This window comes from Propithecus coquereli, unplaced genomic scaffold (genome assembly GCF_000956105.1).
Source record: "Propithecus coquereli isolate 6110/MARCELLA unplaced genomic scaffold, Pcoq_1.0 Scaffold106, whole genome shotgun sequence".
Lineage (NCBI taxonomy): Eukaryota > Metazoa > Chordata > Mammalia > Primates > Indriidae > Propithecus > Propithecus coquereli.
In genome coordinates, this window is record NW_012134525.1 from 5,776,874 (window position 1) to 5,790,214 (window position 13,341).

General features: G+C 35.4%; 1 protein-coding gene across 1 annotated transcript in view; it reads right to left on the bottom strand.

Moving 5' to 3' along the window:
* Window positions 1–11,721, bottom strand: part of LINGO2 (leucine rich repeat and Ig domain containing 2) — a 369,980-nt gene extending 358,259 nt beyond the window's left edge. Inside the window, exon 1 of the mRNA XM_012646419.1 lies at window positions 11,557–11,721. The gene's annotated coding sequence lies outside the window, so the exon portion shown is untranslated. The remainder of the gene's footprint in view (window positions 1–11,556) is intronic.
* Between the last annotated feature and the right edge of the window lie 1,620 nt (window positions 11,722–13,341).

Sequence of the window (13,341 nt, forward strand, 5' to 3'; positions counted from 1 at the left end):
AAAAATTTTCTATCAGAATTAGTTTTCAATCTACTTAGAATTGCTCATATAAACACTATTATTTTATGAAATCACATTTTTGAGTCACATTTGAATACCATCTGTAATATTTCTAGTGCGGGAGACAGAATTTTTGTTTTCAATCCTGATAATTTCCATCATATTTGCCAGCCCACAACATTTTTACTAGATTTTCTAGAACTTGTTGTTCTTTCCTCCTATCCCATATTGGCGTTTCAGTTAAATAAAGGCAAAGAGGGGAGTAGGGTTTGATTACCAGTCATCAAAATTGACAAAGAATTACGTGACTTACTCTTGATATAATTGAGAAGAAAAGACATATGTTCATGTATACATGCCAGCTCTGTGAAATAGTAATACGAATGTTCTGCAAACACGAAGATGAATAAGAACTGGTCCCCATCTCAGAAGACTCACATTCTAGAGAGAAAAATAGATGTACAAGTATGTTCAGGGGCCAAAAGGGGCAAATATGAGCCAGATAAACACAGCAGGGGAGGACAAACACCATGAAATAGCAATGAGGCAAATGGGAAAGTACCTGCATAGGAGGGATGAATCTCAAGAGAGAAAAAGAAGTTTGATTGTGAACTTCCCAGGATACGTTAAGACATCGTGCTTTATCCCTAAGGGGATGGGGATGGTATTGGGAATTGCTTTTGATGTAGGTTTTGAATGGATGGAAAACAAAACTGAAGTCAGAGAGATTTACTAAAAGACCACTGCAGAAAGCTAGGCATGGTAGCACATGCCTGTAATCCCAGCTACTCAGGAGGCTGAGGTGGGAGGATTGTTTGAAAAAAAAAAGACTACTGCAGGAAAACATTTTTAAAAAGAAAGAGACTACTATAGGAATCTAGGAGAGAAAGTATTGGGCCCAAATTACAGGTGTGGCATTGGAGCTGGAGAGAAGCAAATGGATTGAAAAAGTACTTCAAAAACAGAAAAGGCGTAGTGATGGTGAGATATGGCAGGAGTGATGGAGAAGATTGCCAGGTGCAGGGAATTTAAATAATCATAGGGCAAGTTTGTGAGGTTAAATGATCTTTCACTTTTGTCCAAGTTAATTTAGAGGTATTTATGAGATATCATTATAAATATCAACAATGAAACTCAGGGCATTTTCAGTTGCAAGTAAATAACGCAGCATATAAATGCTACTAGTATTGGATAATTTAGCCCCAGGTGAACTCAATCGTTGCTGTCAGAGCTGCAGCAGTAATAGCAGCAAGGGGGGGCTTGTTTGAGGGCTTCTTCAGTTCTGTTATTAAGGCTGTCTGAAGACATAATTTCCCACAGTAACATTTGCAATATAGTCATCGTTCACAAGTTGCTATTGTGTCTGTGGTATAATTGCTAAGAGCTCTTGTCTCTGGCTCACCTACGAAAGTCAAGCAGACTGAAATGAATTATATGCCTAAGATTTTTTTTTGTTTTTTTTTCCAGAAGGACTCCATGGTTCATGTCATCTACATATATTCCTTATTAATAAACAGATGCAATCTTGAAACCCACAGCTTCTCACCCAACTCTTGCTGTGGCTCTCCCAAGTTTGGCTCTTAGAACTTCCTGTCTGGATGGTTCTTCTTCATTCCTTACTGGTTTCCCCACCTCCATTCAGACTCTCATCTCAAATCTGTCATATTTTGCACAATTCTTTTTCCCTATGATATGTTTATTTGTAGAATAAAGGATTAAAACGAATAAGCTTTAAAAAGCTGTATTTACCTGGTTTAGTTTCCCTTAAATGCATTGTTCTACACTTTTTTCCTCATAACCAAACATTTCAGTGACTTTCCATTGAATAGATTCAGAATTTAGATTCAGCATCTTTACCCCGAAATTTAAAGGCCTTCGACAATCTTGTTCCCAGTTACTTTCTGAAACATTTCTTTCTGTACTTGTTCTTGCAAATGTTTCTGTGCAAAAGATCCATTCACTTCCTCCTGAACAAGTCATATGTTTTTCTCCTGAACCTCTGCCCTCAGCATATTCTTTGGCAAAAATGTCCCACTTCATCTTCACTAGTGTTCCAAATTCTTACCCTTTCTTTGCAACTGGCCCTGGCTTCACCTCCTTCATGAAGTTTCCATGAAGCCTCCAGCCCACCAAGACCTCTTCTTTCTCTGAATCTCTGAAGTATTTATCATCTACCCGAGCTTCCTACAATCATGTATAGCGTTGCCTCTTTTCCTTTTTACAATGTTACACATCTGCTCTGCTTGTCATTGGCATAACCTTCCTTGAGGGTAAAGTTAACACTTAAGCAGACAGAAATTGAAAATGTTTCATATGGCCCTGTGCCCATGCAAAAAAGACTCTCAGTTAAAACCTCCTGAAGATGGTGGCAGTGATGCAGTCTGGCACTAACTGGCTTTGGCTTAATAATTAAGCTGCATTTTGAATGTGTAAAATGTAGCCTACATATAGAATTCTACTATTAAGAGTGTGAAAATGAGGTTTCCCTCTGAAAGGCAATTCTCCAGTAAAAGATACTCCATCTGTAAATGTTGCCTTAAAATCACAATGTTTCTCTGGTCAGAGAGAAGTATCCAGAATTTGCTTGAATAAAAAAGAATGTTATAAACTAATCGATGATACTAATATAGCTAAAGAAGAATATGCTACTGGTGGTGATGATCTGTTTAGATTTAAATACAGGGAAGCCCAAAGAAGAAGATGTTAGCATGTTCGTAGGCTGGGGAGGAGAGAGAGGAAGGAGAAGGACTTTGGCATAAGGGGTGGATGGCAGGAAGAGAAGGAGGATGGGGAGGAGGAGCAGGACGTGGAGGAGGGGGGAAGAGAGGAAGGAAGAGGAGAGAGAGAGAAGGAAAAAAGAGAATGAGAATGTATTAACATTTGGCCAAGGCTTATATTCTTAACACCAAAGTTGTAAACTGTTGTAAAAGATAGCTCAAAACCATTCATTTTCCCCTGATTATCAACAATCCTCTAATTATTCAAGAAAGGAGTGGGCCCATGTGGCATGCAAACCTAAACTCTCTTTGAGTCCCTGCTCAGCAACAGTCCTTATCGTAAATCGACATACCAGCAAAATGTATTTGGTTACAAAACCCTTTGTAGATGGAACATTTACCTCCAAACAAGTGTTCCATCAAATATATGTTGAAAAATGATGCATTAAATTGCTCTAGTACTTTCTTTAAAGGAAAGGAAATCCCATTTAGATGAATAACAAAGTACTGTTTAAATGATTTTTAACTTAACCCTTTATACAAATATTCAATAAATCATAGGCATATAAATTTACATATAAAATTATGTCAGGAATTATATGTGAAGTTTGTACAGAAGTATTCTGCTCTTTGATGAAAGGGGAAACCAGATGGTTGTCAACATTACCATCAGCAAACATTTGTTCAGAATCAGGACCTAACAATTCACAATTTCAAAGATGTGGAAACAACCTAAGTGCCCATCATTACATGAGTGGATTAATAAAATGTGGTATATGTATGCCATGGAGTTCTACTCAGCCGCAAAAAACAATGATGATCTAGCACCTCTTGTATTATCCTGGATAGAGCTGGAGCCCTTTCTACTAAGTGAAGTATCACAAGAATGGAAAAACAAGCACCACATGTACTCACCATCAAATTGGTATTAACTGATCAACACTGAAGTGCACATATAGTAATAACATTCATCAGGTGTTGGGCAGGTGGGAGCAGGGAGGAGGGGATGGGTATATGCACACCTAATAAGTACGGTGTACACCATCTGGGGGATGGACACACTTGAAGCTCTGACTCAGGCGGGGCAAAGGCAATATATATAATCTAAACATTTGCACACCCGTAATATGCTGAAATAAAAGAATGAGGGCCTATCATAGCACTAGAGTGATGGGCCCTTCATAAAAGGAAACACTGTGGGTTCTAACTCTTAAGCTACTTTCAAATTCATGGAAAAGCAAAATATACACATGCAACAAGAATACAATGAAATAATACAAAATTACTATATAATAGAGCAAATCTCACATGTATAATTGTATAGAGGTTGAATTATTAGTTTCAGGAAATGAAAAAGAGGTTAATATAATGAAAAACTCAGGTTTTATAAAGAGGAGATCTTTGGAGAAAAACTCACCCTGGCAAACATTAGCTGAGTGAGCCTGGGTAAATTATTCAGCTCTCTCTGTCTCAGTGTTTTCATCCTGAATATGCATATAACTATGTCCACATTTCAGAGTACATACACTCTTGCACAGAAGACCTGTGTTGAGCCTGATATTTAATTTAGGGTAGTTATTATTATTAGTTTATGGCTATTATCATGTTGGATTTAATAGACAGAGACATGATATATTTAGGTATTGGTTATTCTTCCTTACCTGTTTCTTCAGAAGTGACTTTGTGAAGATTATCTCTAGCAGTATCTTAATTTCATACTAAATCTTTTCCCCAGAATGAATAAATCCTTTCTAACGAAATGTTCCACTGCTCACTCAGGGGTTTTCTAATCACTCAGTTCAAAACCTCTTGCACACATTTTATCAAAACGTCAGCCCCTGGAATGATTTTGCTTGGCTTTCCATCCAGCTCCATAGTCTTTCACTTCAGTGCTACTTTCCCAAGCACAGTACATCCCTGAGTCCCTTTGCCAAAACTTGGAAACCTTTCTTTCAGCGCTGGTTAATTTACTGTCTACCTCTTATTGCAGTTTTCTGTCTACACTCTCTTCCTTTACATCTCAGCTGATGATCTAGATTCTGCCTTCACTGAGAAGACTGGACCCACCGAAAACCAATAGTCTACAAAGCGCTCTCCAGAAACTCTTGAAATTGTCTTTGGTTTATCCCCATTCATCTCCTAATATGGTTTTAGATGGCATGTGGTGGATTAATCATGACAGTTATTTTTTAAGTATTATTTGACCATGCTAAAAGCAGTTTTAATTCTAACTTTTTAAAATCAATGATAGTCTTTTTTATAAAATATAGATAATAAGAAAAGGTTAAAGGCATAATTATAGATATTCCTTGATTAATGTCAGGGACTTCCAAAGACAGTCTCTGTGAGTGTACATTAGAGTAGTATTTCCAAATTAGAGATTTTTGACAATAGATCAGGATGATTTATTTGCTACTCTAAGATATATGTTAATAATTCATTTAGTGGCTTATAATGTGTTGTACTGATTCCAAAGACCATAATTTTGGTAAGGAAAACCATTCTGGTAATCTTTAGTTGTTATAAAAATGCTGTTTACCTCAATATCAAGGCAGCCAGCAATATGACTATAATAGAAACTACAATAGATTATTAAAAAGAACATTATCTCAAAGTCACAATCCTAACCATAACTCATAGAACTGTCATTGTCCTGAGAAGGAAGTTGTTGATAGAAATAGATTAGACCAGGATAGGGAATCCAGAAATAAATCCACATATCTATAGTGAACTTCTCTTTGACAAAGGTGCCAAGAACATACAGTGGGTAAAGGACAGTCTCTTCAATAAATGGTGCTGGGAAAACTGGATGTCCACGTGTGGAAGAATGAAATTAGACCCTTCTCTCTCACCATATACAAAAATAAAATCAAGATGGATTAAAGACTTACATCTAAGACCTGAAACTATTAAACTACTAAAAGAAAGCTTTGGAGAAATGCTTCAGGCCATTGGTCCAGGCAAGGGTTTTTTGAGTAATATCTCCAAAGCACAGGCAAGCAAAGCAAAATTGGAGAAATAGGATCAAATCAAGCTAAAAACCTTTTGCACAGCAAACGAAATAATCAACAATGGAAGAGACAACTCACAGAATGGGAGAGAATATTTGCAAACTAATAATTAGAATATATAAGGAGCACCAACAACTCAATAGGAAAAAATTGAATAATTCGATTAAAAAATGTTCAAAGGATCTGAATGGACATTTCTGAAAAGAAGGCACACAAATAGCCAACAGGTATATGAAAAAATGCTCAACACTGTTAGTCATCAGAGAAGTACAAATAAAAACTATAATGAAAAATATCTACTGCTCCCAATTAAAATGACTTTTATAAAAGAGGCAATAATGAATGCTGGAGAGGATGTGGAGAAAGGGAAACCCTTGCATACTGTTGGTAGGGATATAAATTAGTGCAACCACTATGAAGATAAGTATGGAAGTTCCCCAAACAATTGAAAACAGAACTACCATATGACACAGAAATCCCACTGCTGGGTATATATCCAAAGAGGGGAAATCAGTATATTGAAAAATTATCTGCACTCCCATGTTTATTGCAGCATCATTCACAATAGCTAAAATTTGGAATCAACCTAAGTGTCCCTTGATGGATTAATGGATAAAGAAATCGTGGTACATATACACAATGAAATATTATACAGCCATAAAAAAGAATGAAATCCTGCCATTTGAAATAACGTGGATGGAACTGGAGAACATATGTTAAGTGAAATAAGCCAAGCTCAGAAAGATATCTCTCTCATGTTCTCACTCATATGTGGGAGCTAAATATTAAAAACAATTGCTCTCATGGAAACAGAGAGTAGAATGATGGTTACTAGAAGCTGGGAAGGGTAGCAATGGGGGAAGGGGATAAATTAGGGATGGTTAATGAGTGCAAAAGTATAGTTAGATAGATGGGATGAAAATATTTAATAATACAACAAAATTACTATAATCAACAATAAGTTAGGTACACTTTAAAATTAGTGGAATTGGAATATTCCTGACACGAAGAAATAATAAATGTCCGAGGTGAAAGATACCTTAATTTCCCTGATTTGATTAATTCACATTGTATGCCTGTATCAAAACATCACATGGACCCTATAAAGATACACAGCTATTATGCACCCATAATAATTTAAAAAAATGAAGAAATAGATTAGACCAAGATTTCCTCAAAGAGTCTGAAGAAGAAAAATGCTTATTAAAGTGAATAATAATAACCGCTACCACAACAACTACCACTTATTGAGTGCTTATGAGGCATCAGGAATTCTGGTAAGCACTTTCCTCAAATTATCTCATTTACTTCTTAGACCAAGGGTAAGATACTCTGACATTTGGTTTTAAACAAATTAACTTCTAGGTAGACCTACTACAAATGTAGATTTTACATAATACTACTACTAATAGTAATAACTTATTTATAATGTATCAGACACTCTGCTGAGTGTTTTATATCTATGATCTCATTTAATCCTCACAATTGCACCCTGAGGCCACTACTAATATCTCCATATTATTGATTGGAAATTGGCGATCACAAAATTTGTGATCAGAGCTGGGATTCAAACTCAGGCCTTATTAAAGCCAATACCTATAAACTTGACAGTTCATAGGCCAATCACAATTTGCTATAAACTGCCTCCTCAAAAAAGAGTAGGGAAGCTGACTGTGATGGCAGCATTCTAGTAAATTCTATCCAGAGTAACATATATACCCAACAGTTAGAAAATGGCAAACCTTTCTCCCAATCATTTGAGACATATAAAAAGTAAAAATGAAAAGTCTGTGAAAGCTTGTGGAAGAGAACTATATTCATAAAGGTGACAAGACATGTAATAATTTTTTTTCTTTTTTTTTCTAGTTTTTTTTAGATTAAATCCTCCATACTATCATATATTGTATGGGTACTAGTAAATGATACTGTTACTAAATAATGGCAGTATTGATAACCATGAGAGGATAAGATAGTCTTTATCGAAAAATAGATAGGGTGAGCCAAATACTAACTGGTCCTACCAACAAGAGAGAGATTTGCTTCCTACTGTTAAAAATACAGAAGCTTGATCTTAAGCACAGGTGTTGATACTCATTCAGTCAACCATCATACATATTTATTGAGTATGTATGTGGCTCTGGAGTTAGGCCTTAAAGAAGAAAAACAAAGATCATGGCCTCAAGAATATTACATTTTAGTGAATAATATCTACATTTCCCTAGTCTGCATATTTAGAAACAAGTTCTTGGATTTTTCCCAGACTGTAAGAGAACTTCTCTGAAAATAGATGATTCAGTCATATAAAATATACTGACTCTGGCGTCTACTGGGAGCCCTACAACAATGGCAATTTTCAATAAAATAACTGGAGTGAAAATGATGCTGTGAGTTAGGAGATTCCTCTGCTAGAGGTGTTAATGTGCCCTGGCTCATTAGAGGATTGTATCAAAGCAAGCTGAGCTAAAGTTCACATTTTTGTGTTTTGTGTCTTCTTTAGGCTCCCTTCCCTAGTTATGTTCCATAGCCTTAAAGTGTTCCCATTATTTTGACCACATGTGCATTGTGATGGAAAAGATGTGATACTTTCAGCAGAATTACTTAATTAGGTTTAAGTAAGCAGTACGTGCCAAGTAGGCTAGGTTTGCTTTCTAGCCATAAAAATGTGCCTGCGATGCATGCCGTGTCCCCGAGGAGGAAACATAGTGATTGATGTGATGATAAAACGATGAAGGGAAGGATAAAGCCTGAGAGAAAAAAAGTCTCAGAAGAGAAATAAAGTAGGGTAGCAGCTGCCCTCATCTTAATTGAAGCATAAATTTTAGGAACAGGATTTGAGCTTTAATTTTAATCACATACTGAGAGAGACTTTAGCATGTGTATGTGTGTGTGCGAATGGGTGTGATGAAAAACACTTAAATTCTTTTCATCCTTTTTATGAAGGGTTTCTAAACTATTTTTTAACAAGGAAAAAGTTGCATATGTAGAAATGTACTGATTATCACTGGAAGGCATTAATTTAGTCAGCATTTAACAGAGAATAACAGAATCCATGACGGACCAGAACTGTTCTAGGTGCTGGTTATGCAGTAGCCTAGAAACCACAAAACATTTCTGCATTCATGGAACTGAATGCTTTTAATTTATATTTCTTTCTGCACATACCTTCCCTGCTCCCACACCACCCTTTGCCAGAATCATTTTTTTAAAAGAAATATAAATTATATTACATCACTTTCGTATTTATAACCACCATAGCTGTGCGTACAAAACACTCCAGTCCAGCCACTACCTATATGTCCAGCCTCTTCTTGCATCTCTCCCTATAATCCAGTGTCAAGCTTTCCATTCTTCAAGCATAACATTTACTTTTACACGATGGTGACTTTCTCAGACTGTACCCTGAGCCTCTCATGCCTTCATATTGATTTTCCATCGACTAAAATTCTCCTCAATTTATTGCTGTGCAGTTGAAATGTCCCTTAAACCTTCTAATACTTTTTAACACTTTCAATAGTCCATCTTAATCTCTGAAGAATTTTGCTTGAAACATATCATTAAAGTTTTTTAATTCATTTTTCCTGGAATAAGCTGTTCACATATCTGGGGTTTTTGTTTTTGAAGTTTTTCTTTTTTTTTTTTTTTTTTCTGTGGGTGGGAACTACTTGAGGACATGGCAGGGGAGGTTTCTATTTTATTTCTGGCCACACACTGTTTTACATGTGTTAGGCATTTAAAAAATATTTAGAGGGCAAATAAATTTGCAGCCAGAAAATGTTTAAGATTCACATGAGACTTTTCCTGATGAAATCAGTTGCCTCACTAAATTCTCAAGATTTTACTTCAGAAGTCCTCATATTACTAAGAGTTGCACAGAAGAGAATGCCCATTGCTTTCTGTAGAGAGCAAAGGATATATTACAAACATAGGTGCTATTTAAATGTTTTTCATGAGGTACCTTGGAGACCATATATCCCGTTACATGGGTATACTATTATCAGAAATGCTTAGGAAAATCTCACCGTTAATATCCTGTCTTTATAGCTTACCATTGCTTCTATGTATGAGCATATAGTAATGTAACCCCGAGCTAGGCAAACTTCTACTTTAAAAATGCTTTAAAAGAGAAATATTGCTTCCAAGCTTAGGAACACTGCAAGATTTATGGCTTTGTTATAAACTTCTGAGGAACAGAATTGGGAAGCCTTGACAGAGACGCTAGCATGCATCACCATAAAAAAAAAAAAATGCAACTGCCATTCATATAACAAAGAACAAAAATGAATTTAAAACTAATGTAAAAAAACTGCAATGTATTAATTTTCTGTTCATTTTAGAAGAGTTAACTGTGAAAACATATGCATTCACTGTCAAATTTTTATGTTCCAGAGGACATTTCTAAATCATATATTTTTATGTGGAGCAGTGGAATGAACTATCTCTGTACATCCTAATTAACAAGATTCACTTCAAAGGACTGTGTGAAGAGAAGATATGTTTCTTTCTAATACTTAGACCAAAATTATTTGTTATACACTTTCCTCATGTTGATTACTTACACAGTTCAGAAAGATAAAATATTCTAAAGAATGAAAACACATGTCTCACAAACAGAGGAGAGCTCTTTGTGACAAGATAATTACTAATTGCATTATTACATAATTATTTTCCTTCAGAATAGACTATTTGAGTTTATACTCTCTTGATATCATCTTATATCCAAATATGCCATTAGGGAATTTAAAAGGGATGTTTTTTAAACTTTAAAGAATCGATTGTTTTCAAATATTTTAGTAAGTCCTCATTTATATCCAAACAATTGTTAGGCTATACTTTATTGACTGAGTTCCATTTACTTTATTTTCAGAAAGTAAGAAAGCTGTGTTAGTAAAAAGCTTAAGGAGTTCAAGCATTGGTGATATAGAATAATCTCCCCTTATTATTTTCTGAATTAATGAATTTTTCTTATATTTTCTCTGTTTCTATTCTTGAACTTGAAGAAAATCTTGCTTTGTGATGCATACAATTCAAAGAAGCTGTCCAAGTTTTGATGGTCTTAAAGTCATAGGAGAAGAATAACGTGTTTTCCCCTGGTAATTGTTGATAAATTTAAATTATATTCTAGGGGAGGAAGAGAATTAAAAAGAAAGATAAGAAGATCTTACCAAAATACGGATAATAGTTGAGAAGAGTTTCCAGAATGCAATAGGCAAAGTATATACAAAGAGTACTTGAATAAGAGTGTAAAAGTTTAAATTCTCAGAGCCACAGTAATGATAATGTCATTGTATCACCATCTTAAATAATACCTGAATAGAACTTAGAATGATAAATACTTTCAAAGAAATAAAAGGCAGAATAATGGTATAATCTTCTGAATTGGAATAACTTTGAAGCATATTTATAAGATCATATGCCATGGACTGATATTCACATTTCCCTATTGTATAAAATATAAACACTTAAAGGCAACACTTTCTCTACTACATCTTCAAAAGTACAACTGTTTATGCCATTAGAATTCAGAGTAGTTACTTAAAGAGAAAATCTCTATAGCTTGCAATTTTTGACTATTGCATTAAACTGGCATCTGTAGTATTCTTGGGCCTGCTTTATGTGTATCTTAAAATAGCTCCGCCTTCTTGAAGAAAAGGGACTTAATTATTACTATATACATTCTCCTGAATCCAAGAGAGCCCCATTCTTCAACAACCTGCTCAGTGGACTTAGAAAACAAATAGAAAAGCTATGCATTATTCAATACATCTTGGCAGCACACTAAAGCCCTTAGAGCAAATGATAAATGATCAGGTGTCTCCCTCGAACCTTACCTGGTTTACTCTTTTTGAAAATCCAACCCTTGTCGTCTACCATGCAAAGCTCTTGGCCACTGGGTGAAATCCAAACTGGGTAGCTGATCATGATAATTCCAACATGTCATGGGCAACAGCATCTCTCAGAGTCCCACAAGCCAAATGCTTGAAACGAACCTGAAACAAGATATTTCTTCATTTTAATTGAAAAATAGTGAACCATGTCCTAGGTCCAGGAGGCATCACAACTTAATCAATAAGGGAATCAGAAAGGAGTGTGTGAGGGGCTATAAATGTCTCTCAAGATGCTGATAAACATAAAAACTGGAAGACCGAAGTTTGTGTGCTACAGAAGATGTTTTTGCAGAGTGCATGCTCCTCTTCATGTTATTATTGCTCCACTTAACCTGTCAGTATTAAAAATAATTATTGATATTAAAATTCACACATGCTAAAGTGTGTACTATTTCTCCTCTTCACATAGGTGTCCACTTGGAGTAGGGATACTCAGAGTATTTTTCTGACTCTGCCCATAATATTCTCAGGGTAACTGGGCAATTAGATAAAACAAGGCAAAAACCCATCAGCCACTAGAGCAATCCACATGATGGTATGGATCAAGGACAGTTTCCTTTGTTAGTTCTGCCACTTAAGTCAATGTCAACATTCCTGGTGTAAATATTTGCTCATCTCTGTAGGATAACGTGCAAGAAATACCATCGAGGGAAATAAATAAGGTGTTGCAAATTCAGCAGTCACCATTATTCGTATCAACATACAGACTATAAGACAGTAACCAACATGAATACGTAGTATCCAGGGTCTGTACACAAAGGGATGACCAGAGCCCAAGAAAGTAATCAGATAACTAATTCGAGACAACCTACCACATATTTAATGATTCATTTCCTTATGTCCATGAGTTAATATGATGTTTAAATTTAACATGTTTTACTTCCATTCACATAGAAAAACTCTATGTATAATCAACAACTCTTACCGCACTGATATCTGCCACATAAATAACTCTGTTCAGTACAAATTTAGGAAGATACTAATGAACAGAATTGCTTATTGGTCTTCCCAGGGTAGCTTTTAATAACTATTATTAGTTTCTTTTCTCAGCTAACCACATTTAGTAATGCATATACAAAACAAAATTTATTATTATTACTTTCTAAATAGTGCACAGAAAGGACGGAGATGTTATTCTAAGTCCACAGAGGGACTCATGTGAGTGATTGTGTTCTGCAGATTCATGGACACAGGTGCAAAAACTGATTTTAACAAGCTACAAAATGATAAATTCTCATGCACCTGTGATTAGAGCTTCAAGTATTCCCAGAAGTCCATGTGAAGACTTCGTTAAAGCGTACAGCAGTGATATATCCTATTGTGCCATTTCAGCAAGAATGGTAAGATGGCAAAGGGTTGAAGTTGAACATATACCTTGGAGTAGAAAGTAGCACTTCAAAATAAGCCTTAAAAAAAGAGATATGTATCATCTGGACCCTAAATGACCACGCTGCAATTTAAAACAGGAGTGTTATGTTGATGCTATTAGATACCCATAAATGCCCATACACCCAGACATGTACACATGACTAAAATTTTCTAATCTGATGATCCAAGATCTAGTATTTATTAACCTAAAACCCTAGTCAACTTTTAGATGCAAATTGTTTTCATTTGTGTCAAACACTTTCCTACGCCTTATCTTCTTTGAAGATACTCTGAAAATTATCAAATCAATTATCTTATAAAACAAACCTGTTTCCATGAGTGGCAATGCTTTTTTGGTCT